General features: G+C 52.5%; 44 non-coding genes and 39 pseudogenes across 44 annotated transcripts; all 83 read right to left on the reverse strand.

Moving 5' to 3' along the window:
* Positions 1 to 28: 28 nt before the first annotated feature.
* On the reverse strand, positions 29 to 147 carry LOC143944415 (5S ribosomal RNA; annotated as a pseudogene).
* A 109-nt stretch (positions 148 to 256) lies between these two features.
* On the reverse strand, positions 257 to 375 carry LOC143953222 (5S ribosomal RNA). The gene has a single exon (XR_013268324.1). It is a non-coding gene; the product is annotated as a 5S ribosomal RNA (ribosomal RNA).
* Positions 376 to 484: 109 nt separating this feature from the next.
* Positions 485 to 603, reverse strand: LOC143953299 (5S ribosomal RNA). Its single transcript, XR_013268394.1, has one exon. It is a non-coding gene; the product is annotated as a 5S ribosomal RNA (ribosomal RNA).
* A 109-nt stretch (positions 604 to 712) lies between these two features.
* On the reverse strand, positions 713 to 831 carry LOC143953829 (5S ribosomal RNA). The gene has a single exon (XR_013268875.1). It is a non-coding gene; the product is annotated as a 5S ribosomal RNA (ribosomal RNA).
* A 109-nt stretch (positions 832 to 940) lies between these two features.
* Positions 941 to 1059, reverse strand: LOC143951773 (5S ribosomal RNA). The gene has a single exon (XR_013267013.1). It is a non-coding gene; the product is annotated as a 5S ribosomal RNA (ribosomal RNA).
* Positions 1060 to 1168: 109 nt separating this feature from the next.
* LOC143952886 (5S ribosomal RNA) lies at positions 1169 to 1287 on the reverse strand. Its single transcript, XR_013268020.1, has one exon. It is a non-coding gene; the product is annotated as a 5S ribosomal RNA (ribosomal RNA).
* A 109-nt stretch (positions 1288 to 1396) lies between these two features.
* Positions 1397 to 1515, reverse strand: LOC143947522 (5S ribosomal RNA; annotated as a pseudogene).
* Positions 1516 to 1623: 108 nt separating this feature from the next.
* Positions 1624 to 1742, reverse strand: LOC143948206 (5S ribosomal RNA; annotated as a pseudogene).
* Positions 1743 to 1850: 108 nt separating this feature from the next.
* Positions 1851 to 1969, reverse strand: LOC143953517 (5S ribosomal RNA). The gene has a single exon (XR_013268591.1). It is a non-coding gene; the product is annotated as a 5S ribosomal RNA (ribosomal RNA).
* A 337-nt stretch (positions 1970 to 2306) lies between these two features.
* LOC143944029 (5S ribosomal RNA) lies at positions 2307 to 2425 on the reverse strand (annotated as a pseudogene).
* Positions 2426 to 2534: 109 nt separating this feature from the next.
* LOC143945149 (5S ribosomal RNA) lies at positions 2535 to 2652 on the reverse strand (annotated as a pseudogene).
* A 109-nt stretch (positions 2653 to 2761) lies between these two features.
* LOC143949299 (5S ribosomal RNA) lies at positions 2762 to 2880 on the reverse strand (annotated as a pseudogene).
* Positions 2881 to 2989: 109 nt separating this feature from the next.
* LOC143944030 (5S ribosomal RNA) lies at positions 2990 to 3108 on the reverse strand (annotated as a pseudogene).
* A 109-nt stretch (positions 3109 to 3217) lies between these two features.
* LOC143945151 (5S ribosomal RNA) lies at positions 3218 to 3335 on the reverse strand (annotated as a pseudogene).
* Positions 3336 to 3444: 109 nt separating this feature from the next.
* Positions 3445 to 3563, reverse strand: LOC143952745 (5S ribosomal RNA). Its single transcript, XR_013267892.1, has one exon. It is a non-coding gene; the product is annotated as a 5S ribosomal RNA (ribosomal RNA).
* Positions 3564 to 3672: 109 nt separating this feature from the next.
* On the reverse strand, positions 3673 to 3791 carry LOC143951774 (5S ribosomal RNA). The gene has a single exon (XR_013267014.1). It is a non-coding gene; the product is annotated as a 5S ribosomal RNA (ribosomal RNA).
* A 109-nt stretch (positions 3792 to 3900) lies between these two features.
* LOC143949119 (5S ribosomal RNA) lies at positions 3901 to 4019 on the reverse strand (annotated as a pseudogene).
* Positions 4020 to 4128: 109 nt separating this feature from the next.
* On the reverse strand, positions 4129 to 4247 carry LOC143944416 (5S ribosomal RNA; annotated as a pseudogene).
* A 109-nt stretch (positions 4248 to 4356) lies between these two features.
* On the reverse strand, positions 4357 to 4475 carry LOC143952418 (5S ribosomal RNA). The gene has a single exon (XR_013267597.1). It is a non-coding gene; the product is annotated as a 5S ribosomal RNA (ribosomal RNA).
* A 109-nt stretch (positions 4476 to 4584) lies between these two features.
* Positions 4585 to 4703, reverse strand: LOC143944841 (5S ribosomal RNA; annotated as a pseudogene).
* A 109-nt stretch (positions 4704 to 4812) lies between these two features.
* LOC143952773 (5S ribosomal RNA) lies at positions 4813 to 4931 on the reverse strand. Its single transcript, XR_013267918.1, has one exon. It is a non-coding gene; the product is annotated as a 5S ribosomal RNA (ribosomal RNA).
* A 109-nt stretch (positions 4932 to 5040) lies between these two features.
* Positions 5041 to 5159, reverse strand: LOC143946708 (5S ribosomal RNA; annotated as a pseudogene).
* A 109-nt stretch (positions 5160 to 5268) lies between these two features.
* Positions 5269 to 5387, reverse strand: LOC143954117 (5S ribosomal RNA). Its single transcript, XR_013269137.1, has one exon. It is a non-coding gene; the product is annotated as a 5S ribosomal RNA (ribosomal RNA).
* Positions 5388 to 5496: 109 nt separating this feature from the next.
* Positions 5497 to 5615, reverse strand: LOC143948839 (5S ribosomal RNA). Its single transcript, XR_013265432.1, has one exon. It is a non-coding gene; the product is annotated as a 5S ribosomal RNA (ribosomal RNA).
* A 109-nt stretch (positions 5616 to 5724) lies between these two features.
* On the reverse strand, positions 5725 to 5843 carry LOC143952456 (5S ribosomal RNA). The gene has a single exon (XR_013267631.1). It is a non-coding gene; the product is annotated as a 5S ribosomal RNA (ribosomal RNA).
* Positions 5844 to 5952: 109 nt separating this feature from the next.
* Positions 5953 to 6071, reverse strand: LOC143944289 (5S ribosomal RNA; annotated as a pseudogene).
* Positions 6072 to 6180: 109 nt separating this feature from the next.
* Positions 6181 to 6299, reverse strand: LOC143953426 (5S ribosomal RNA). Its single transcript, XR_013268510.1, has one exon. It is a non-coding gene; the product is annotated as a 5S ribosomal RNA (ribosomal RNA).
* A 109-nt stretch (positions 6300 to 6408) lies between these two features.
* LOC143954600 (5S ribosomal RNA) lies at positions 6409 to 6527 on the reverse strand. The gene has a single exon (XR_013269576.1). It is a non-coding gene; the product is annotated as a 5S ribosomal RNA (ribosomal RNA).
* Positions 6528 to 6636: 109 nt separating this feature from the next.
* LOC143952457 (5S ribosomal RNA) lies at positions 6637 to 6755 on the reverse strand. Its single transcript, XR_013267632.1, has one exon. It is a non-coding gene; the product is annotated as a 5S ribosomal RNA (ribosomal RNA).
* A 109-nt stretch (positions 6756 to 6864) lies between these two features.
* Positions 6865 to 6983, reverse strand: LOC143947327 (5S ribosomal RNA; annotated as a pseudogene).
* Positions 6984 to 7092: 109 nt separating this feature from the next.
* On the reverse strand, positions 7093 to 7211 carry LOC143949089 (5S ribosomal RNA; annotated as a pseudogene).
* A 108-nt stretch (positions 7212 to 7319) lies between these two features.
* Positions 7320 to 7438, reverse strand: LOC143951952 (5S ribosomal RNA). The gene has a single exon (XR_013267176.1). It is a non-coding gene; the product is annotated as a 5S ribosomal RNA (ribosomal RNA).
* A 109-nt stretch (positions 7439 to 7547) lies between these two features.
* LOC143952591 (5S ribosomal RNA) lies at positions 7548 to 7666 on the reverse strand. Its single transcript, XR_013267753.1, has one exon. It is a non-coding gene; the product is annotated as a 5S ribosomal RNA (ribosomal RNA).
* A 108-nt stretch (positions 7667 to 7774) lies between these two features.
* Positions 7775 to 7893, reverse strand: LOC143948990 (5S ribosomal RNA; annotated as a pseudogene).
* Positions 7894 to 8002: 109 nt separating this feature from the next.
* On the reverse strand, positions 8003 to 8121 carry LOC143945991 (5S ribosomal RNA; annotated as a pseudogene).
* Positions 8122 to 8230: 109 nt separating this feature from the next.
* Positions 8231 to 8349, reverse strand: LOC143952044 (5S ribosomal RNA). The gene has a single exon (XR_013267259.1). It is a non-coding gene; the product is annotated as a 5S ribosomal RNA (ribosomal RNA).
* Positions 8350 to 8458: 109 nt separating this feature from the next.
* LOC143951863 (5S ribosomal RNA) lies at positions 8459 to 8577 on the reverse strand. The gene has a single exon (XR_013267095.1). It is a non-coding gene; the product is annotated as a 5S ribosomal RNA (ribosomal RNA).
* A 109-nt stretch (positions 8578 to 8686) lies between these two features.
* On the reverse strand, positions 8687 to 8805 carry LOC143953594 (5S ribosomal RNA). Its single transcript, XR_013268661.1, has one exon. It is a non-coding gene; the product is annotated as a 5S ribosomal RNA (ribosomal RNA).
* Positions 8806 to 8914: 109 nt separating this feature from the next.
* LOC143946274 (5S ribosomal RNA) lies at positions 8915 to 9033 on the reverse strand. Its single transcript, XR_013265195.1, has one exon. It is a non-coding gene; the product is annotated as a 5S ribosomal RNA (ribosomal RNA).
* A 109-nt stretch (positions 9034 to 9142) lies between these two features.
* Positions 9143 to 9261, reverse strand: LOC143952342 (5S ribosomal RNA). Its single transcript, XR_013267528.1, has one exon. It is a non-coding gene; the product is annotated as a 5S ribosomal RNA (ribosomal RNA).
* A 109-nt stretch (positions 9262 to 9370) lies between these two features.
* On the reverse strand, positions 9371 to 9489 carry LOC143952814 (5S ribosomal RNA). Its single transcript, XR_013267955.1, has one exon. It is a non-coding gene; the product is annotated as a 5S ribosomal RNA (ribosomal RNA).
* Positions 9490 to 9598: 109 nt separating this feature from the next.
* LOC143944489 (5S ribosomal RNA) lies at positions 9599 to 9717 on the reverse strand (annotated as a pseudogene).
* Positions 9718 to 9826: 109 nt separating this feature from the next.
* On the reverse strand, positions 9827 to 9945 carry LOC143945930 (5S ribosomal RNA; annotated as a pseudogene).
* A 109-nt stretch (positions 9946 to 10054) lies between these two features.
* LOC143949455 (5S ribosomal RNA) lies at positions 10055 to 10173 on the reverse strand (annotated as a pseudogene).
* A 109-nt stretch (positions 10174 to 10282) lies between these two features.
* On the reverse strand, positions 10283 to 10401 carry LOC143954856 (5S ribosomal RNA; annotated as a pseudogene).
* Positions 10402 to 10510: 109 nt separating this feature from the next.
* Positions 10511 to 10629, reverse strand: LOC143948249 (5S ribosomal RNA; annotated as a pseudogene).
* A 109-nt stretch (positions 10630 to 10738) lies between these two features.
* On the reverse strand, positions 10739 to 10857 carry LOC143953216 (5S ribosomal RNA). The gene has a single exon (XR_013268319.1). It is a non-coding gene; the product is annotated as a 5S ribosomal RNA (ribosomal RNA).
* Positions 10858 to 10966: 109 nt separating this feature from the next.
* On the reverse strand, positions 10967 to 11085 carry LOC143952658 (5S ribosomal RNA). The gene has a single exon (XR_013267813.1). It is a non-coding gene; the product is annotated as a 5S ribosomal RNA (ribosomal RNA).
* A 109-nt stretch (positions 11086 to 11194) lies between these two features.
* On the reverse strand, positions 11195 to 11313 carry LOC143946304 (5S ribosomal RNA; annotated as a pseudogene).
* A 109-nt stretch (positions 11314 to 11422) lies between these two features.
* Positions 11423 to 11531, reverse strand: LOC143949367 (5S ribosomal RNA; annotated as a pseudogene).
* A 109-nt stretch (positions 11532 to 11640) lies between these two features.
* Positions 11641 to 11759, reverse strand: LOC143953176 (5S ribosomal RNA). The gene has a single exon (XR_013268282.1). It is a non-coding gene; the product is annotated as a 5S ribosomal RNA (ribosomal RNA).
* Positions 11760 to 11868: 109 nt separating this feature from the next.
* LOC143950412 (5S ribosomal RNA) lies at positions 11869 to 11987 on the reverse strand. The gene has a single exon (XR_013265816.1). It is a non-coding gene; the product is annotated as a 5S ribosomal RNA (ribosomal RNA).
* Positions 11988 to 12096: 109 nt separating this feature from the next.
* Positions 12097 to 12215, reverse strand: LOC143953548 (5S ribosomal RNA). Its single transcript, XR_013268620.1, has one exon. It is a non-coding gene; the product is annotated as a 5S ribosomal RNA (ribosomal RNA).
* A 109-nt stretch (positions 12216 to 12324) lies between these two features.
* On the reverse strand, positions 12325 to 12443 carry LOC143952277 (5S ribosomal RNA). The gene has a single exon (XR_013267470.1). It is a non-coding gene; the product is annotated as a 5S ribosomal RNA (ribosomal RNA).
* A 109-nt stretch (positions 12444 to 12552) lies between these two features.
* LOC143947484 (5S ribosomal RNA) lies at positions 12553 to 12671 on the reverse strand (annotated as a pseudogene).
* Positions 12672 to 12780: 109 nt separating this feature from the next.
* On the reverse strand, positions 12781 to 12899 carry LOC143944417 (5S ribosomal RNA; annotated as a pseudogene).
* A 109-nt stretch (positions 12900 to 13008) lies between these two features.
* Positions 13009 to 13127, reverse strand: LOC143953223 (5S ribosomal RNA). The gene has a single exon (XR_013268325.1). It is a non-coding gene; the product is annotated as a 5S ribosomal RNA (ribosomal RNA).
* A 109-nt stretch (positions 13128 to 13236) lies between these two features.
* On the reverse strand, positions 13237 to 13355 carry LOC143953300 (5S ribosomal RNA). Its single transcript, XR_013268395.1, has one exon. It is a non-coding gene; the product is annotated as a 5S ribosomal RNA (ribosomal RNA).
* A 109-nt stretch (positions 13356 to 13464) lies between these two features.
* LOC143951495 (5S ribosomal RNA) lies at positions 13465 to 13583 on the reverse strand. Its single transcript, XR_013266762.1, has one exon. It is a non-coding gene; the product is annotated as a 5S ribosomal RNA (ribosomal RNA).
* A 109-nt stretch (positions 13584 to 13692) lies between these two features.
* LOC143951775 (5S ribosomal RNA) lies at positions 13693 to 13811 on the reverse strand. Its single transcript, XR_013267015.1, has one exon. It is a non-coding gene; the product is annotated as a 5S ribosomal RNA (ribosomal RNA).
* A 109-nt stretch (positions 13812 to 13920) lies between these two features.
* LOC143952889 (5S ribosomal RNA) lies at positions 13921 to 14039 on the reverse strand. The gene has a single exon (XR_013268022.1). It is a non-coding gene; the product is annotated as a 5S ribosomal RNA (ribosomal RNA).
* Positions 14040 to 14148: 109 nt separating this feature from the next.
* On the reverse strand, positions 14149 to 14267 carry LOC143947523 (5S ribosomal RNA; annotated as a pseudogene).
* Positions 14268 to 14375: 108 nt separating this feature from the next.
* On the reverse strand, positions 14376 to 14494 carry LOC143948207 (5S ribosomal RNA; annotated as a pseudogene).
* A 108-nt stretch (positions 14495 to 14602) lies between these two features.
* On the reverse strand, positions 14603 to 14721 carry LOC143944202 (5S ribosomal RNA; annotated as a pseudogene).
* A 109-nt stretch (positions 14722 to 14830) lies between these two features.
* Positions 14831 to 14949, reverse strand: LOC143949300 (5S ribosomal RNA; annotated as a pseudogene).
* Positions 14950 to 15058: 109 nt separating this feature from the next.
* LOC143954943 (5S ribosomal RNA) lies at positions 15059 to 15177 on the reverse strand (annotated as a pseudogene).
* A 109-nt stretch (positions 15178 to 15286) lies between these two features.
* LOC143945152 (5S ribosomal RNA) lies at positions 15287 to 15404 on the reverse strand (annotated as a pseudogene).
* A 109-nt stretch (positions 15405 to 15513) lies between these two features.
* LOC143948472 (5S ribosomal RNA) lies at positions 15514 to 15632 on the reverse strand. The gene has a single exon (XR_013265399.1). It is a non-coding gene; the product is annotated as a 5S ribosomal RNA (ribosomal RNA).
* A 109-nt stretch (positions 15633 to 15741) lies between these two features.
* LOC143951776 (5S ribosomal RNA) lies at positions 15742 to 15860 on the reverse strand. The gene has a single exon (XR_013267016.1). It is a non-coding gene; the product is annotated as a 5S ribosomal RNA (ribosomal RNA).
* A 109-nt stretch (positions 15861 to 15969) lies between these two features.
* On the reverse strand, positions 15970 to 16088 carry LOC143948842 (5S ribosomal RNA; annotated as a pseudogene).
* Positions 16089 to 16197: 109 nt separating this feature from the next.
* On the reverse strand, positions 16198 to 16316 carry LOC143944061 (5S ribosomal RNA; annotated as a pseudogene).
* A 109-nt stretch (positions 16317 to 16425) lies between these two features.
* Positions 16426 to 16544, reverse strand: LOC143952419 (5S ribosomal RNA). Its single transcript, XR_013267598.1, has one exon. It is a non-coding gene; the product is annotated as a 5S ribosomal RNA (ribosomal RNA).
* Positions 16545 to 16653: 109 nt separating this feature from the next.
* LOC143953315 (5S ribosomal RNA) lies at positions 16654 to 16772 on the reverse strand. The gene has a single exon (XR_013268409.1). It is a non-coding gene; the product is annotated as a 5S ribosomal RNA (ribosomal RNA).
* Positions 16773 to 16881: 109 nt separating this feature from the next.
* Positions 16882 to 17000, reverse strand: LOC143952774 (5S ribosomal RNA). The gene has a single exon (XR_013267919.1). It is a non-coding gene; the product is annotated as a 5S ribosomal RNA (ribosomal RNA).
* Positions 17001 to 17109: 109 nt separating this feature from the next.
* Positions 17110 to 17228, reverse strand: LOC143946709 (5S ribosomal RNA; annotated as a pseudogene).
* A 109-nt stretch (positions 17229 to 17337) lies between these two features.
* LOC143945604 (5S ribosomal RNA) lies at positions 17338 to 17456 on the reverse strand (annotated as a pseudogene).
* A 109-nt stretch (positions 17457 to 17565) lies between these two features.
* LOC143944291 (5S ribosomal RNA) lies at positions 17566 to 17684 on the reverse strand (annotated as a pseudogene).
* Positions 17685 to 17793: 109 nt separating this feature from the next.
* Positions 17794 to 17912, reverse strand: LOC143952474 (5S ribosomal RNA). Its single transcript, XR_013267648.1, has one exon. It is a non-coding gene; the product is annotated as a 5S ribosomal RNA (ribosomal RNA).
* Positions 17913 to 18021: 109 nt separating this feature from the next.
* Positions 18022 to 18140, reverse strand: LOC143952459 (5S ribosomal RNA). The gene has a single exon (XR_013267634.1). It is a non-coding gene; the product is annotated as a 5S ribosomal RNA (ribosomal RNA).
* A 109-nt stretch (positions 18141 to 18249) lies between these two features.
* LOC143947328 (5S ribosomal RNA) lies at positions 18250 to 18368 on the reverse strand (annotated as a pseudogene).
* A 109-nt stretch (positions 18369 to 18477) lies between these two features.
* LOC143948611 (5S ribosomal RNA) lies at positions 18478 to 18596 on the reverse strand (annotated as a pseudogene).
* Positions 18597 to 18704: 108 nt separating this feature from the next.
* Positions 18705 to 18823, reverse strand: LOC143952475 (5S ribosomal RNA). Its single transcript, XR_013267649.1, has one exon. It is a non-coding gene; the product is annotated as a 5S ribosomal RNA (ribosomal RNA).
* Positions 18824 to 18932: 109 nt separating this feature from the next.
* Positions 18933 to 19051, reverse strand: LOC143951496 (5S ribosomal RNA). The gene has a single exon (XR_013266763.1). It is a non-coding gene; the product is annotated as a 5S ribosomal RNA (ribosomal RNA).
* Positions 19052 to 19118: the final 67 nt, after the last annotated feature.

A 19118-nucleotide genomic window follows, 5' to 3' on the forward strand; every position in this document is an offset into this window, starting at 1 on the left:
CGCCAAAGCCAACAACATAATGGAAAAAAGCCTACGGCACCTGGTATTCCCAGGCGGTCTCCCATCCAGGTACTAACCAGGCCTGACCCTGCTTAGCATCCGAGATAAGACGAGATCGAGCGCATTCAGGGTGATGTGGCCGTAGGCGATCTTGCCCCCTACTTACAACTCTCTTGACAAAAGCCAAGGTGGTCACCTCGAGCAATCGAGAGGAAAAATACAGCAGGTCGCCAAAGCCAACAACATAATGGAAAAAAGCCTACGGCACCTGGTATTGCCAGGCGGTCTCCCATCCAGGTACTAACCAGGCCCGACCCTGCTTAGCATCCGAGATCAGATGAGATCGAGCACATTCAGGGTGATGTGGCCGTAGGCGATCTTGCACCCTACCTACAACTCTCTTGACAAAAGCTAAGGTGGTCACCTCGGTCAATCGAGAGGAAAAATACAGCAGGTCGCCAAAGCCAACAACATAATGGAAAAAAGCCTACGGCACCTGGTATTCCCAGGCGGTCTCCCATCCAGGTACTAACCAGGCACGACCCTGCTTAGCATCCGAGATCAGACGAGATCAAGCGCATTCAGGGTGATGTGGCCATAGACGATCTTGCACCCTACTTACAACTCTCTTGACAAAAGCCAAGGTGGTCACCACGGGCAATCTTGAGGAAAAATACAGCAGGTCGCCAAAGCCAACAACATAATGGAAAAAAGCCTACGGCACCTGGTATTCCCAGGCGGTCTCCCATCCAGGTACTAACCAGGCCCGACCCTGCTTAGCATCCGAAATCAGACGAGATCGAGCGCATTCAGGGTGATGTGGCTGTAGGCGATCTTGCACCCTACTTACAACTCTCTTGACAAAAGCCAAGGTGGTCACCTCGGGCAATCGAGAGGAAAAATACAGCAGGTCGCCAAAGCCAACAACATAATGGAAAAAAGCCTACGGCACATGGTATTCCCAGGCGGTCTCCCATCCAGGTACTAACCAGGCCCGACCCTGCTTAGCATCCGAGATCAGACGAGATCGAGCGCATTCAGGGTGATGTGGCCGTAGGCGATCTTGCACCCTACTTACAACTCTCTTGACAAAAGCCAAGGTGGTCACCTCGGGCAATCGAGAGGAAAAATACAGCAGGTCGCCAAAGCCAACAACATAATGGAAAAAAGCCTACGGCACCTGGTATTCCCAGGCGGTTTCCCATCAAGGTACTAACCAGGCCCGACTCTGCTTAGCATCCGAGATCAGACGAGATCGAGCGCATTCAGGGTGATGTGGCCGTAGGCGATCTTGCACCCTACTTACAACTCTCTTGACAAAAGCCAAGGTGGTCACCTCGGGCAATCGAGAGGAAAAATACAGCAGGTCGCCAAAGCCAACAACATAATGGAAAAAAGCCTACGGCACCTGGTATTCCCAGGCAGTCTCCCATCCAGGTACTAACCAGGCCCGACCCTGCTTAGCATCTGAGATAAGACGAGATCGAGCGCATTCAGGGTGATGTGGCTGTAGGCGATCTTGCACCCTACTTACAACTCTCTTGACAAAAGCCAAGGTGGTCACCTCGGGCAATCGAGAGGAAAAATACAGCAGGTCGCCAAAGCCAACAACATAATGGAAAAAGCCTACGGCACCTGATATTCCCAGGCAGTCTCAAATCCAGGTACTAACCAGGTCCGACCCTGCTTAGCATCTGAGATCAGACGAGATCGAGCGCACTCAGGGTGATGTGGCCGTAGGCGATCTTGCATCCTACTTACAACTCTCTTGACAAAAGCCAAGGTGGTCACCTCGGGCAATCGAGAGGAAAAATACAGCAGGTCGCCAAAGCCAACAACATAATGGAAAAAGCCTACGGCATCTGGTATTCCCAGGCGGTCTCCCATCCAGGTACTAACCAGGCCCGACCCTGCTTAGCATCCGAGATCAGACGAGATCAAGCGCATTCAGGGTGATGTGGCCGTAGGCGATCTTGCACCCTACTTACAACTCTCTTGACAAAAGCCAAGGTGGTCACCTCGGGCAATCGAGAGGAAAAATACAGCAGGTCGCCAAAGCCAACAACATAATGGAAAAAAGCCTACAGCACCTGGTATTCGCAGGCGGTCTCCCACCTAGGTCCTAACCAGGCCTGACCCTGCTCAGCATCCGAGATAAGACGAGATCGAGCGCATTCGGGGTGATGTGGCCGTAGGCGATCTTGCCCCCTACTTACAACTCTCTTGACAAAAGCCAAGGTGGTCACCTCGGGCAATCGAGAGGAAAAATACAGCAGATCGCCAAAGCCAACAACATAATGGAAAAAAGCCTACGGCACCTGGTATTCCCAGGCGGTCTCCCATCCAGGTACTAACCAGGCCTTACCCTGCTTAGCATCCGAGATAAGACGAGATCGAGCGCATTCAGGGTGATGTGGCCGTAGGCAATCTTGCCCCCTACTTACAACTCTCTTGACAAAAGCCAAGGTGGTCACCTCGAGCAATCGAGAGGAAAAATACAGCAGGTCGCCAAAGCCAACAACATAATGGAAAAAAGCCTACGGCACCTGGTATTCCCAGGCGCTCTCCCATCCAGGTACTAACCAGGCCGACCCTGCTTAGCATCCGAGATCAGACGAGATCGAGCGCATTCAGGGTGATGTGGCCGTAGGCGATCTTGCACCCTACTTACAACTCTCTTGACAAAAGCCAAGGTGGTCACCTCGGGCAATCGAGAGGAAAAATACAGCAGGTCGCCAAAGCCAACAACATAATGGAAAAAAGCCTACGGCACCTGGTATTCGCAGGCGGTCTCCCACCTAGGTCCTAACCAGGCCTGACCCTGCTTAGCATCCGAGATAAGACGAGATCGAGCGCATTCGGGGTGATGTGGCCGTAGGCGATCTTGCCCCCTACTTACAACTCTCTTGACAAAAGCCAAGGTGGTCACCTCGGGCAATCGAGAGGAAAAATACAGCAGGTCGCCAAAGCCAACAACATAATGGAAAAAAGCCTACGGCACCTGGTATTCCCAGGCGGTCTCCCATCCAGGTACTAACCAGGCCTTACCCTGCTTAGCATCCGAGATAAGACGAGATCGAGCGCATTCAGGGTGATGTGGCCGTAGGCAATCTTGCCCCCTACTTACAACTCTCTTGACAAAAGCCAAGGTGGTCACCTCGAGCAATCGAGAGGAAAAATACAGCAGGTCGCCAAAGCCAACAACATAATGGAAAAAAGCCTACGGCACCTGGTATTCCCAGGCGCTCTCCCATCCAGGTACTAACCAGGCCGACCCTGCTTAGCATCCGAGATCAGACGAGATCGAGCGCATTCAGGGTGATGTGGCCGTAGGCGATCTTGCACCCTACTTACAACTCTCTTGACAAAAGCCAAGGTGGTCACCTTGGGCAATCGAGAGGAAAAATACAGCAGGTCGCCAAAGCCAACAACATAATGGAACAAAGCCTACGGCACCTGGTATTCCCAGGTGGTCTCCCATCCAGGTACTAACCAAGCCCGACCCTGCTTAGCATCCGAGATCAGACGAGATCGAGCGCATTCAGGGTGATGTGGCTGTAGGCGATCTTGCACCCTACTTACAACTCTCTTGACAAAAGCCAAGGTGGTCACCTCGGGCAATCGAGAGGAAAAATACAGCAGGTCGCCAAAGCCAACAACATCATGGAAAAAAGCCTACGGCACATGGTATTCCCAGGCGGTCTCCCATCCAGGTACTAACCAGGCCCGACCCTGCTTAGCATCCGAGATCAGACGAGATCGAGCGCATTCAGGGTGATGTGGCCGTAGGCGATCTTGCACCCTACTTACAACTCTCTTGACAAAAGCCAAGGTTGTCACCTCGGGCCATCGAGAGGAAAAATACAGCAGGTCGCCAAAGCCAACAACATAATGGAAAAAAGCCTACGGCACCTGGTATTCGCAGGCGGTCTCCCACCTAGGTCCTAACCAGGCCTGACCCTGCTTAGCATCCGAGATAAGAGGAGATCGAGCGCATTCAGGGTGATGTGGCCGTAGGCGATCTTGCCCCCTACTTACAACTCTCTTGACAAAAGCCAAGGTGGTCACCTCGGGCAATCGAGAGGAAAAATACAGCAGGTCGCCAAAGCCAACAACATAATGGAAAAAAGCCTACGGCACCTGGTATTCCCAGGCGGTCTCCCATCCAGGTACTAACCAGGCCTGACCCTGCTTAGCATCCGAGATAAGACGAGATCGAGCGCATTCAGGGTGATGTGGCCGTAGGCGATCTTGCCCCCTACTTACAACTCTCTTGACAAAAGCCAAGGTGGTCACCTCGAGCAATCGAGAGGAAAAATACAGCAGGTCGCCAAAGCCAACAACATAATGGAAAAAAGCCTACGGCACCTGGTATTCCCAGGCGCTCTCCCATCCAGGTACTAACCAGGCCCGACCCTGCTTAGCATCCGAGATCAGACGAGATCGAGCGCATTCAGGGTGATGTGGCCGTAGGCGATCTTGCACCCTACTTACAACTCTCTTGACAAAAGCCAAGGTGGTCACCTCGGGCAATCGAGAGGAAAAATACAGCAGGTCGCCAAAGCCAACAACATAATGGAAAAAAGCCTACGGCACCTGGTATTCCCAGGCGGTCTCCCATCCAGGTACTAACCAGGCCCGACCCTGCTTAGCATCCGAGATCAGACGAGACTGAGCGCATTCAGGGTGATGTGGCTGTAGGCGATCTTGCACCCTACTTACAACTCTCTTGACAAAAGCCAAGGTGGTCACCTCGGGCAATCGAGAGGAAAAATACAGCAGGTCGCCAAAGCCAACAACATCATGGAAAAAAGCCTACGGCACATGGTATTCCCAGGCGGTCTCCCATCCAGGTACTAACCAGGCCCGACCCTGCTTAGCATCCGAGATCAGACGAGATCGAGCGCATTCAGGGTGATGTGGCCATAGGCGATCTTGCACCCTACTTACAACTCTCTTGACAAAAGCCAAGGTGGTCACCTCGGGCAATCGAGAGGAAAAATACAGCAGGTCGCCAAAGCCAACAACATAATGGAAAAAAGCCTACGGCACCTGGTATTCCCAGGCCGTCTCCCATCCAGGTACTAACCAGGCCCGACCCTGCTTAGCATCCGAGATCAGACGAGGTCGAACACATTCAGGGTGATGTAGCCGTAGGCAATCTTGCACCCTACTTACAACTCTCTTGACAAAAGCCAAGGTGGTCACCTCGGGCAATCGAGAGGAAAAATACAGCAGGTCGCCAAAGCCAACAACATCACGGAAAAAAGCCTACGGCACCTGGTACTCCCAGGCGGTCTCCCATCCAGGTACTAACCAGGCCCGACCCTGCTTAGCATCCGAGATCAGACGAGATCAAGCGCATTCAGGGTGATGTGGCTGTAGGCAATCTTGCACCCTACTTACAACTCTCTTGACAAAAGCCAAGGTGGTCACCTCGGGCAATCGAGAGGAAAAATACAGCAGGTCGCCAAAGCCAACAACATAATGGAAAAAAGCCTACGGCACCTGGTATTCCCAGGCGGTCGCCCATCCAGGTACTAACCAGGCCCGACCCTGCTTAGCATCCGAGATCAGACGAGATCGAGCGCATTCAGGGTGATGTGGCCATAGGCGATCTTGCACCCTACTTACAACTCTCTTGACAAAAGCCAAGGTGGTCACCTCGGGCAATCGAGAGGAAAAATACAGCAGGTCGCCAAAGCCAACAACATCATGGAAAAAAGCCTACGGCACCTGGTACTCCCAGGCGGTCTCCCATCCAGGTACTAACCAGGCCCGACCCTGCTTAGCATCCGAGATCAGACGAGATCGAGCGCATTCAGGGTGATGTGGCTGTAGGCAATCTTGCACCCTACTTACAACTCTCTTGACAAAAGCCAAGGTGGTCACCTCGGGCAATCGAGAGGAAAAATACAGCAGGTCGCCAAAGCCAACAACATCATGGAAAAAAGCCTACGGCACCTGGTACTCCCAGGCGGTCTCCCATCCAGGTACTAACCAGGCCTGACCCTGCTTAGCATTCGAGATCAGACGAGATCGAGCGCATTCAGAGTGATGTGGCTGTAGGCGATCTTGCACCCTACTAACAACTCTCTTGACAAAAGCCAAGGTGGTCACCTCGGGCAATCGAGAGGAAAAGTACAGCAGGTTGCCAAAGCCAACAACATAATGGAAAAAAGCCTACGGCACCTGGCATTCCCAGGCGGTTTCCCATCCAGGTACTAACCAGGCCCGACTCTGCTTAGCATCCGAGATCAGACGAGATCGAGCGCATTCAGGGTGATGTGGCCGTAGGCGATCTTGCACCCTACTTACAACTCTCTTGACAAAAGCCAAGGTGGTCACCTAGGGAAATCGAGCGGAAAAATACAGCAGGTCGCCAAAGCCAACAACATAATGGAAAAAAGCCTACGGCACCTGGTATTCCCAGGCGGTCTCCCATCCAGATACTAACCAGGCCCGACCCTGCTTAGCATCCGAGATCAGACGAGGTCGAGCACATTCAGGGTGATGTGGCCGTAGGCAATCTTGCACCCTACTTACAACTCTCTTGACAAAAGCCAAGGTGGTCACCTCGGGCAATCGAGAGGAAAAATACAGCAGGTCGCCAAAGCCAACAACATCATGGAAAAAAGCCTACGGCACCTGGTACTCCCAGGCGGTCTCCCATCCAGGTACTAACCAGGCCCGACCCTGCTTAGCATCCGAGATCAGACGAGATCGAGCGCATTCAGGGTGATGTGGCTGTAGGCGATCTTGCACCCTACTAACAACTCTCTTGACAAAAGCCAAGGTGGTCACCTCGGACAATCGAGAGGAAAAATACAGCAGGTTGCCAAAGCCAACAACATAATGGAAAAAAGCCTACGGCACCTGGTATTATCAGGCGGTCTCCCATCCAGGTACTAACCAGGCCCGACCCTGCTTAGCATCCGAGATCAGACGAGATGGAGCGCATTCAGGGTGAAGTGGCCGTAGGCGATCTTGCACCCTACTGACAACTCTCTTGACAAAAGCCAAGGTGGTCACCTCGGGCAATCAAGAGGAAAAATACAGCAGGTCGCCAAAGCCAACAACATAATGGAAAAAAGCCTACGGCACCTAGTATTCCCAGGCAGTCTCCCATTCAGGTACAAACCAGGCCCGACCCTGCTTAGCATCTGAGATAAGACGAGATCTAGCGCATTCAGGGTGATGTGGCTGTAGGCGATCTTGCACCCTACTTACAACTCTCTTGACAAAAGCCAAGGTGGTCACCTCGGGCAATCGAGAGGAAAAATACAGCAGGTCGCCAAAGCCAACAACATAATGGAAAAAGCCTACGGCACCTGGTATTCCCAGGCGGTCTCCCATCCAGGTACTAACCAGGCCCTACCCTGCTTAGCATCCGAGATCAGACGAGGTCGAGCACATTCAGGGTGATGTGGCCGTAGGCAATCTTGCACCCTACTTACAACTCTCTTGACAAAAGCCAAGGTGGTCACCTCGGGCAATCGAGAGGAAAAATACAGCAGGTCGCCAAAGCCAACAACATAATGGAAAAAAGCCTACGGCACCTGGTATTCCCAGGCGGTCTCCCATTCAGGTACTAACCAGGCCCGACCCTGCTTAGCATCCGAGATCAGACGAGATCGAGCGCATTCAGGGTGATGTGGCTGTAGGCGATCTTGCACCCTACTTACAACTCTCTTGACAAAAGCCAAGGTGGTCACCTCGGGCAATCGAGAGGAAAAATACAGCAGGTCGCCAAAGCCAACAACATAATGGAAAAAGCCTACGGCACCTGATATTCCCAGGCGGTCTCAAATCCAGGTACTAACCAGGTCCGACCCTGCTTAGCATCTGAGATCAGACGAGATCGAGCGCATTCAGGGTAATGTGGCCGTAGGTGATCTTTCACCCTTCTTACAACTCTCTTGACAAAAGCCAAGGTGGTCACCTCGGGCAATCGAGAGGAAAAATACAGCAGGTCGCCAAAGCCAACAACATAATGGAAAAAAGCCTACGGCACCTGGTATTCCCAGGCGGTCTCCCATCCAGGTACTAACCAGGCCCGACCATGCTTAGCATCCGAAGTCAGACGATATCGAGCGCATTCAGGGTGATGTGGCCGTAGGCGATCTTGCACCCTACTTACAACTCTCTTGACAAAAGCCAAGGTGGTCACCTCGGGCAATCGAGAGCAAAAATACAGCAGGTCGCCAAAGCCAACAACATAATGGAAAAAAGCCTACGGCACCTGGTATTCCCAGGCGGTCTCCCATCCAGGTACTAACCAGGCCCGACTCTGCTTAGCATCCGAGATCAGACGAGATCGAGCGCATTCAGGGTGATGTGGCCATAGGCGATCTTGCGCCCTGTTTACAACTCTCTTGACAAAAGCCAAGGTGGTCACCTCGGGCAATCGAGAGGAAAAATACAGCAGGTCGCCAAAGCCAACAACATAATGGAAAAAAGCCTACGGCACCTGGTATTCCCAGGTGGTCTCCCATCCAGGTACTAACCAGGCCCGACTCTGCTTAGCATCCGAGATCAGACGAGATCGAGCGCATTCAGGGTGATGTGGCCATAGGCGATCTTGCGCCCTGTTTACAACTCTCTTGACAAAAGCCAAGGTGGTCACCTCGGGCAATCGAGAGGAAAAATACAGCAGGTCGCCAAAGCCAACAACATAATGGAAAAAAGCCTACGGCACCTGGTATTCCCAGGTGGTCTCCCATACAGGTACTAACCAGGCCCAACCCTGCTTAGCATCAGAGATCAGACGAGATCGAGCGCATTCAGGGTGATGTGGCCATAGGCGATCTTGCACCCTACTTACAACTCTCTTGACAAAAGCCAAGGTGGTCACCTTGGGCAATCGAGAGGAAAAATACAGCAGGTCGCCAAAGCCAACAACATAATGGAAAAAAGCCTACGGCACCTGGTATTCCCAGGCGGTCTCCCATCCAGGTACTAACCAGGCCCGACCCTGCTTAGCATCCGAGATCAGACGAGATCGAGCGCATTCAGGGTGATGTGGCCATAGGCAATCTTGCACCCTACTTACAACTCTCTTGACAAAAGCCAAGGTGGTCACCTCGGGCAATCGAGAGGAAAAATACAGCAGGTCGCCAAAGCCAACAACATAATGGAAAAAAGCCTACGGCACCTGGTATTCCCAGGCGGTTTCCCATCCAGGTACTAACCAGGCCCGACTCTGCTTAGCATCCGAGATCAGACGAGATCGAGCGCATTCAGGGTGATGTGGCCGTAGGCGATCTTGCACCCTACTTACAACTCTCTTGACAAAAGCCAAGGTGGTCACCTCGGGTAATCGAGCGGAAAAATACAGCAGGTCGCCAAAGCCAACAACATAATGGAAAAAAGCCTACGGCACCTGGTATTCCCAGGCGGTCTCCCATCCAGGTACTAACCAGGCCCGACCCTGCTTAGCATCCGAGATCAGACGAGATCGAGCGCATTCAGGGTGATGTGGCCGTAGGCGATTTTGCACCCTACTTACAACTCTCTTGACAAAAGCCAAGGTGGTCACCTCGGTCAATCGAGAGGAAAAATACAGCAGGTCGCCAAAGCCAACAACATAATGGAAAAAAGCCTACGGCACCGGGTACTCCCAGGCGGTCTCCCATCCAGGTACTAACCAGGCCCGACCCTGCTTAGCATCCGAGATCAGACTAGATCGAGCGCATTCAGGGTGATGTGGCTGTAGGCGATCTTGCGCCCTACTAACAACTCTCTTGACAAAAGCCAAGGTGGTCACCTCGGGCAATCGAGAGGAAAAATACAGCAGGTTGCCAAAGCCAACAACATAATGGAAAAAAGCCTACGGCACCTGGTATTCCCAGGCGGTCTCCCATCCAGGTACTAACCAGGCCCGACCATGCTTAGCATCCGAAGTCAGACGAAATCGAGCGCATTCAGGGTGATGTGGCCGTATGCGATCTTGCACCCTACTTACAATTCTCTTGACAAAAGCCAAGGTGGTCACCTCAGGCAATCGAGAGGAAAAATACAGCAGGTCGCCAAAGCCAACAACATAATGGAAAAAAGCCTACGGCACCTGGTATTCCCAGGCAGTCTCCCATCCAGTTACTAACCAGGCCTGACCCTGCTTAGCATCTGAGATAAGACGAGATCGAGCGCATTCAGGGTGATGTGGCTGTAGGCGATCTTGCACCCCACTTACAACTCTCTTGACAAAAGCAAAGGTGGTCACCTCGGGCAAACGAGAGGAACAATACAGCAGGTCGCCAAAGCCAACAACATAATGGAAAAAAGCCTACGGCACCTGATACTCCCAGGCGGTCTCCCATCCAGGTACTAACCAGACACGACCCTGCTTAGCATCCGAGATCAGACGAGATCGCGCGCATTCAGGGTGATGTGGCCGTAGGCGATCTTGCACACTACTTACAACTCTCTTGACAAAAGCCAAGGTGGTCACCTCGGGCAATCGAGAGGAAAAATACAGCAGGTCACCAAAGCCAACAACATAATGGAAAAAAGCCTACGGCACCTAGTATTCCCAGGCAGTCTCCCATCCAGGTACTAACCAGGCCCGACCCTGCTTAGCATCTGAGATAAGACGAGATCGAGCGCATTCAGGGTGATGTGGCTGTAGGCGATGTTGCACCCTACTTACAACTCTCTTGACAAAAGCCAAGGTGGTCACCTCGGGCAAACGAGAGGAACAATACAGCAGGTCGCCAAAGCCAACAACATAATGTAAAAGAGCCTACGACACCTGATATTCCCAGGCGGTCTCCCATCCAGGTACTAACCAGACCCGACCCTGCTTAGCATCCGAGATCAGACGAGATCGAGCGCATTCAGGGTGATGTGGCCGTAGGCGATCTTGCACCCTACTTACAACTCTCTTGACAAAAGCCAAGGTGGTCACCTCGGGCAATCGAGAGGAAAAATACAGCAGGTCGCCAAAGCCAACAACATAATGGAAAAAAGCCTACGGCATCTGGTATTCCCAGGTGGTCTCCCATCCAGGTACTAACCAGGCCCGACCCTGCTTAGCATCCGAGATCAGACGAGATCGAGCGCATTCAGGGTGATGTGGCCATAGGCGATCTTGTACCCTACTTACAACTCTCTTGACAAAAGCCAAGGTGGTCACCTCGGGCAATCGAGAGGAAAAATACAGCAGGTCGCCAAAGCCAACAACATAATGGAAAAAAGCCTACGGCACCTGGTATTCCCAGGCGGTCTCCCATCCAGGAACTAACCAGGCCCGACTCTGCTTAGCATCCGAGATCAGACGAGATTGAGCACATTCAGAGTGATGTGGCCATAAGCGATCTTGTACCCTACTTACAACTCTCTTGACAAAAGCCAAGGTGGTCACCTCGGGCAAACGAGAGGAAAAATACAGCAGGTCGCCAAAACCAACAACATAATGGAAAAAAGCCTACGGCACCTGATACTCCCAGGCGGTCTCCCATCCAGGTACTAACCAGGCCCGACCCTGCTTAGCATCCGAGATCAGACGCATACAGGGTGATGTGGCTGTAGGCGATCTTGCACCCTACTTACAACTCTCTTGACAAAAGCCAAGGTGGTCACCTCGGGCAATCGGGAGGAAAAATACAGCAGGTCGCCAAAGCCAACAACATAATGGAAAAAAGCCTACGGCACCTGGTATTCCCAGGCGGTCTCCCATCCAGGTACTAACCAGGCCCTACCCTGCTTAGCATCAGAGATCAGACGAGATCGAGCGCATTCAGGGTGATGTGGCCATAGACGATCTTGCACCCTACTTACAACTCTCTTGACAAAAGCCAAGGTGGTCACCTCGGGCAATCTTGAGGAAAAATACAGCAGGTCGCCAAAGCCAACAACATAATGGAAAAAAGCCTACGGCACCTGGTATTCCCAGGCGGTCTCCCATCCAGGTACTAACCAGGCCCGACCCTGCTTAGCATCCGAGATCAGACGAGATCGAGCGCATTCAGGGTGATGTGGCCGTAGGTAATCTTGCACCCTACTTACAACTCTCTTGACAAAAGCCAAGGTGGTCACCTCGGGCAATCGAGAGGAAAAATACAGCAGGTCGCCGAAGCCAACAACATAATGGAAAAAAGCCTACGGCACCTGGTATTCCCAGGCGGTTTCCCATCAAGGTACTAACCAGGCCCGACTCTGCTTAGCATCCGAGATCAAACGAGATCGAGCGCATTCAGGGTGATGTGGCCGTAGGCGATCTTGCACCCTACTTACAACTCTCTTGACAAAAGCCAAGGTGGTCACCTCGGGCAATCGAGAGGAAAAATACAGCAGGTCGCCAAAGCCAACAACATAATGGAAAAAAGCCTACGGCACCTGGTATTCCCAGGCGGTCTCCCATCCAGGTACTAACCAGGCACGACCCTGCTTAGCATCCGAGATCAGACGAGATCAAGCGCATTCAGGGTGATGTGGCCGTAGACGATCTTGCACCCTACTTACAACTCTCTTGACAAAAGCCAAGGTGGTCACCTCGGGCAATCGAGAGGAAAAATACAGCAGGTCGCCAAAGCCAACAACATAATGGAAAAAAGCCTACGGCACCTGGTATTCCCAAGTGGTCTCCCATCCAGGTACTAACCAGGCCTGACCCTGCTTAGCATCCAAAATAAGACGAGATCGAGCGCATTCAGGGTGATGTGGCCGTAGGCGATCTTGCCCCCTACTTACAACTCTCTTGACAAAAGCCAAGGTGGTCACCTCGGGCAACCGAGAGGAAAAATACAGCAGGTCGCCAAAGCCAACAACATAATGGAAAAAAGCCTACGGCACCTGGTATTCCCAGGCGGTCTCCCATCCAGGTACTAACCAGGCCTGACCCTGCTTAGCATCCGAGATAAGACGAGATCGAGCGCATTCAGGGTGATGTGGCCGTAGGCGATCTTGCCCCCTACTTACAACTCTCTTGACAAAAGCCAAGGTGGTCACCTCGAGCAATCGAGAGGAAAAATACAGCAGGTCGCCAAAGCCAACAACATAATGGAAAAAAGCCTACGGCACCTGGTATTGCCAGGCGGTCTCCCATCCAGGTACTAACCAGGCCCGACCCTGCTTAGCATCCGAGATCAGATGAGATCGAGCACATTCAGGGTGATGTGGCCGTAGGCGATCTTGCCCCCTACTTACAACTCTCTTGACAAAAGCTAAGGTGGTCACCTCGGTCAATCGAGAGGAAAAATACAGCAGGTCGCCAAAGCCAACAACATAATGGAAAAAAGCCTACGGCACCTGGTATTCCCAGGCGGTCTCCCATCCAGGTACTAACCAGGCACGACCCTGCTTAGCATCCGAGATCAGACGAGATCAAGCGCATTCAGGGTGATGTGGCCATAGACGATCTTGCACCCTACTTACAACTCTCTTGACAAAAGCCAAGGTGGTCACCTCGGGCAATCTTGAGGAAAAATACAGCAGGTCGCCAAAGCCAACAACATAATGGAAAAAAGCCTACGGCACCTGGTATTCCCAGGCGGTCTCCCATCCAGGTACTAACCAGGCCCGACCCTGCTTAGCATCCGAGATCAGACGAGATCGAGCGCATTCAGGGTGATGTGGCTGTAGGCGATCTTGCACCCTACTTACAACTCTCTTGACAAAAGCCAAGGTGGTCACCTCGGGCAATCGAGAGGAAAAATACAGCAGGTCGCCAAAGCCAACAACATAATGGAAAAAAGCCTACGGCACATGGTATTCCCAGGCGGTCTCCCATCCAGGTACTAACCAGGCCCGACCCTGCTTAGCATCCGAGATCAGACGAGATCGAGCGCATTCAGGGTGATGTGGCCGTAGGCGATCTTGCACCCTACTTACAACTCTCTTGACAAAAGCCAAGGTGGTCACCTCGGGCAATCGAGAGGAAAAATACAGCAGGTCGCCAAAGCCAACAACATAATGGAAAAAAGCCTACGGCACCTGGTATTCCCAGGCGGTTTCCCATCAAGGTACTAACCAGGCCCGACTCTGCTTAGCATCCGAGATCAGACGAGATCGAGCGCATTCAGGGTGATGTGGCCGTAGGCGATCTTGCACCCTACTTACAACTCTCTTGACAAAAGCCAAGGTGGTCACCTCGGGCAATCGAGAGGAAAAATACAGCAGGTCGCCAAAGCCAACAACATAATGGAAAAAAGCCTACGGCACCTGGTATTCCCAGGCAGTCTCCCATCCAGGTACTAACCAGGCCCGACCCTGCTTAGCATCTGAGATAAGACGAGATCGAGCGCATTCAGGGTGATGTGGCTGTAGGCGATCTTGCACCCTACTTACAACTCTCTTGACAAAAGCCAAGGTGGTCACCTCGGGCAATCGAGAGGAAAAATACAGCAGGTCGCCAAAGCCAACAACATCATGGAAAAAGCCTACGGCACCTGATATTCCCAGGCAGTCTCAAATCCAGGTACTAACCAGGTCCGACCCTGCTTAGCATCTGAGATCAGACGAGATCGAGCGCACTCAGGGTGATGTGGCCGTAGGCGATCTTGCATCCTACTTACAACTCTCTTGACAAAAGCCAAGGTGGTCACCTCGGGCAATCGAGAGGAAAAATACAGCAGGTCGCCAAAGCCAACAACATAATGGAAAAAGCCTACGGCATCTGGTATTCCCAGGCGGTCTCCCATCCAGGTACTAACCAGGCCCGACCGTGCTTAGCATCCGAGATCAGACGAGATCAAGCGCATTCAGGGTGATGTGGCCGTAGGCGATCTTGCACCCTACTTACAACTCTCTTGACAAAAGCCAAGGTGGTCACCTCGGGCAATCGAGAGGAAAAATACAGCAGGTCGCCAAAGCCAACAACATAATGGAAAAAAGCCTACGGCACCTGGTATTCGCAGGCGGTCTCCCACCTAGGTCCTAACCAGGCCTGACCCTGCTTAGCATCCGAGATAAGACGAGATCGAGCGCATTCGGGGTGATGTGGCCGTAGGCGATCTTGCCCCCTACTTACAACTCTCTTGACAAAAGCCAAGGTGGTCACCTCGGGCAATCGAGAGGAAAAATACAGCAGGTCGCCAAAGCCAACAACATAATGGAAAAAAGCCTACGGCACCTGGTATTCCCAGGCGGTCTCCCATCCAGGTACTAACCAGGCCTTACCCTGCTTAGCATCCGAGATAAGATGAGATCGAGCGCATTCAGGGTGATGTGGCCGTAGGCGATCTTGCCCCCTACTTACAACTCTCTTGACAAAAGCCAAGGTGGTCACCTCGAGCAATCGAGAGGAAAAATACAGCAGGTCGCCAAAGCCAACAACATAATGGAAAAAAGCCTACGGCACCTGGTATTCCCAGGCGCTCTCCCATCCAGGTACTAACCAGGCCGACCCTGCTTAGCATCCGAGATCAGACGAGATCGAGCGCATTCAGGGTGATGTGGCCGTAGGCGATCTTGCACCCTACTTACAACTCTCTTGACAAAAGCCAAGGTGGTCACCTCGGGCAATCGAGAGGAAAAATACAGCAGGTCGCCAAAGCCAACAACATAATGGAAAAAAGCCTACGGCACCTGGTATTCCCAGGTGGTCTCCCATCCAGGTACTAACCAAGCCCGACCCTGCTTAGCATCCGAGATCAGACGAGATCGAGCGCATTCAGGGTGATGTGGCCGTAGGCGATCTTGCACCCTACTTACAACTCTCTTGACAAAAGCCAAGGTGGTCACCTCGGGCAATCGAGAGGAAAAATACAGCAGGTCGCCAAAGCCAACAACATCATGGAAAAAAGCCTACGGCACATGGTATTCCCAGGCGGTCTCCCATCCAGGTACTAACCAGGCCCGACCCTGCTTAGCATCCGAGATCAGACGAGATCGAGCGCATTCAGGGTGATGTGGCCGTAGGCGATCTTGCACCCTACTTACAACTCTCTTGACAAAAGCCAAGGTTGTCACCTCGGGCCATCGAGAGGAAAAATACAGCAGGTCGCCAAAGCCAACAACATAATGGAAAAAAGCCTACGGCACCTGGTATTCGCAGGCGGTCTCCCACCTAGGTCCTAACCAGGCCTGACCCTGCTTAGCATCCGAGATAAGACGAGATCGAGCGCATTCAGGGAGATGTGGCCGTAGGCGATCTTGCCCCCTACTTACAACTCTCTTGACAAAAGCCAAGGTGGTCACCTCGGGCAATCGAGAGGAAAAATACAGCAGGTCGCCAAAGCCAACAACATAATGGAAAAAAGCCTACGGCACCTGGTATTCCCAGGCGGTCTCCCATCCAGGTACTAACCAGGCCTGACCCTGCTTAGCATCCGAGATAAGACGAAATCGAGCGCATTCAGGGTGATGTGGCCGTAGGCGATCTTGCCCCCTACTTACAACTCTCTTGACAAAAGCCAAGGTGGTCACCTCGAGCAATCGAGAGGAAAAATACAGCAGGTCGCCAAAGCCAACAACATAATGGAAAAAAGCCTACGGCACCTGGTATTCCCAGGCGCTCTCCCATCCAGGTACTAACCAGGCCCGACCCTGCTTAGCATCCGAGATCAGACGAGATCGAGCGCATTCAGGGTGATGTGGCCGTAGGCGATCTTGCACCCTACTTACAACTCTCTTGACAAAAGCCAAGGTGGTCACCTCGGGCAATCGAGAGGAAAAATACAGCAGGTCGCCAAAGCCAACAACATAATGGAAAAAAGCCTACGGCACCTGGTATTCCCAGGCGGTCTCCCATCCAGGTACTAACCAGGCCCGACCCTGCTTAGCATCCGAGATCAGACGAGACCGAGCGCATTCAGGGTGATGTGGCTGTAGGCGATCTTGCACCCTACTTACAACTCTCTTGACAAAAGCCAAGGTGGTCACCTCGGGCAATCGAGAGGAAAAATACAGCAGGTCGCCAAAGCCAACAACATCATGGAAAAAAGCCTACGGCACATGGTATTCCCAGGCGGTCTCCCATCCAGGTACTAACCAGGCCCGACCCTGCTTAGCATCCGAGATCAGACGAGATCGAGCGCATTCAGGGTGATGTGGCCATAGGCGATCTTGCACCCTACTTACAACTCTCTTGACAAAAGCCAAGGTGGTCACCTCGGGCAATCGAGAGGAAAAATACAGCAGGTCGCCAAAGCCAACAACATAATGGAAAAAAGCCTACGGCACCTGGTATTCCCAGGCCGTCTCCCATCCAGGTACTAACCAGGCCCGACCCTGCTTAGCATCCGAGATCAGACGAGGTCGAACACATTCAGGGTGATGTAGCCGTAGGCAATCTTGCACCCTACTTACAACTCTCTTGACAAAAGCCAAGGTGGTCACCTCGGGCAATCGAGAGGAAAAATACAGCAGGTCGCCAAAGCCAACAACATCATGGAAAAAAGCCTACGGCACCTGGTACTCCCAGGCGGTCTCCCATCCAGGTACTAACCAGGCCCGACCCTGCTTAGCATCCGAGATGAGACGAGATCGAGCGCATTCAGGGTGATGTGGCTGTAGGCAATCTTGCACCCTACTTACAACTCTCTTGACAAAAGCCAAGGTGGTCACCTCGGGCAATCGAGAGGAAAAATACAGCAGGTCGCCAAAGCCAACAACATCATGGAAAAAAGCCTACGGCACCTGGTACTCCCAGGCGGTCTCCCATCCAGGTACTAACCAGGCCTGACCCTGCTTAGCATTCGAGATCAGACGAGATCGAGCGCATTCAGAGTGATGTGGCTGTAGGCGATCTTGCACCCTACTAACAACTCTCTTGACAAAAGCCAAGGTGGTCACCTCGGGAAATCGAGCGGAAAAATACAGCAGGTCGCCAAAGCCAACAACATAATGGAAAAAAGCCTACGGCACCTGGTATTCCCAGGCGGTCTCCCATCCAGGTACTAACCAGGCCCGACCCTGCTTAGCATCCGAGATCAGACGAGGTCGAGCACATTCAGGGTGATGTGGCCGTAGGCAATCTTGCACCCTACTTACAACTCTCTTGACAAAAGCCAAGGTGGTCACCTCGGGCAATCGAGAGGAAAAATACAGCAGGTCGCCAAAGCCAACAACATCATGGAAAAAAGCCTACGGCACCTGGTACTCCCAGGCGGTCTCCCATCCAGGTACTAACCAGGCCCGACCCTGCTTAGCATCCGAGATCAGACGAGATCGAGCGCATTCAGGGTGATGTGGCTGTAGGCGATCTTGCACCCTACTAACAACTCTCTTGACAAAAGCCAAGGTGGTCACCTCGGACAATCGAGAGGAAAAATACAGCAGGTTGCCAAAGCCAACAACATAATGGAAAAAAGCCTACGGCACCTGGTATTATCAGGCGGTCTCCCATCCAGGTACTAACCAGGCCCGACCCTGCTTAGCATCCGAGATCAGACGAGATGGAGCGCATTCAGGGTGAAGTGGCCGTAGGCGATCTTGCACCCTACTTACAACTCTCTTGACAAAAGCCAAGGTGGTCACCTCGGGCAATCAAGAGGAAAAATACAGCAGGTCGCCAAAGCCAACAACATAATGGAAAAAAGCCTACGGCACCTAGTATTCCCAGGCAGTCTCCCATTCAGGTACTAACCAGGCCCGACCCTGCTTAGCATCTGAGATAAGACGAGATCGAGCGCATTCAGGGTGATGTGGCTGTAGGCGATCTTGCACCCTACTTACAACTCTCTTGACAAAAGCCAAGGTGGTCACCTCGGGCAATCGAGAGGAAAAATACAGCAGGTCGCCAAAGCCAACAACATCATGGAAAAAGCCTACGGCACCTGGTATTCCCAGGCGGTCTCCCATCCAGGTACTAACCAGGCCCGACCCTGCTTAGCATCCGAGATCAGACGAGGTCGAGCACATTCAGGGTGATGTGGCCGTAGGCAATCTTGCACCCTACTTACAACTCTCTTGACAAAAGCCAAGGTGGTCACCTCGGGCAATCGAGAGGAAAAATACAGCAGGTCGCCAAAGCCAACAACATAATGGAAAAAAGCCTACGGCACCTGGTATTCCCAGGCGGTCTCCCATCCAGGTACTAACCAGGCCCGACCCTGCTTAGCATCCGAGATCAGACGAGATCGAGCGCATTCAGGGTGATGTGGCTGTAGGCGATCTTCCACCCTACTTACAACTCTCTTGACAAAAGCCAAGGTGGTCACCTCGGGCAATCGAGAGGA

The sequence above is a fragment of the Lithobates pipiens genome, unplaced genomic scaffold, assembly GCF_037356315.1.
Source record: "Lithobates pipiens isolate NorthernLeopardFrog02 unplaced genomic scaffold, aLitPip1_a1.2 Scaffold_30, whole genome shotgun sequence".
Classification (NCBI taxonomy): domain Eukaryota; kingdom Metazoa; phylum Chordata; class Amphibia; order Anura; family Ranidae; genus Lithobates; species Lithobates pipiens.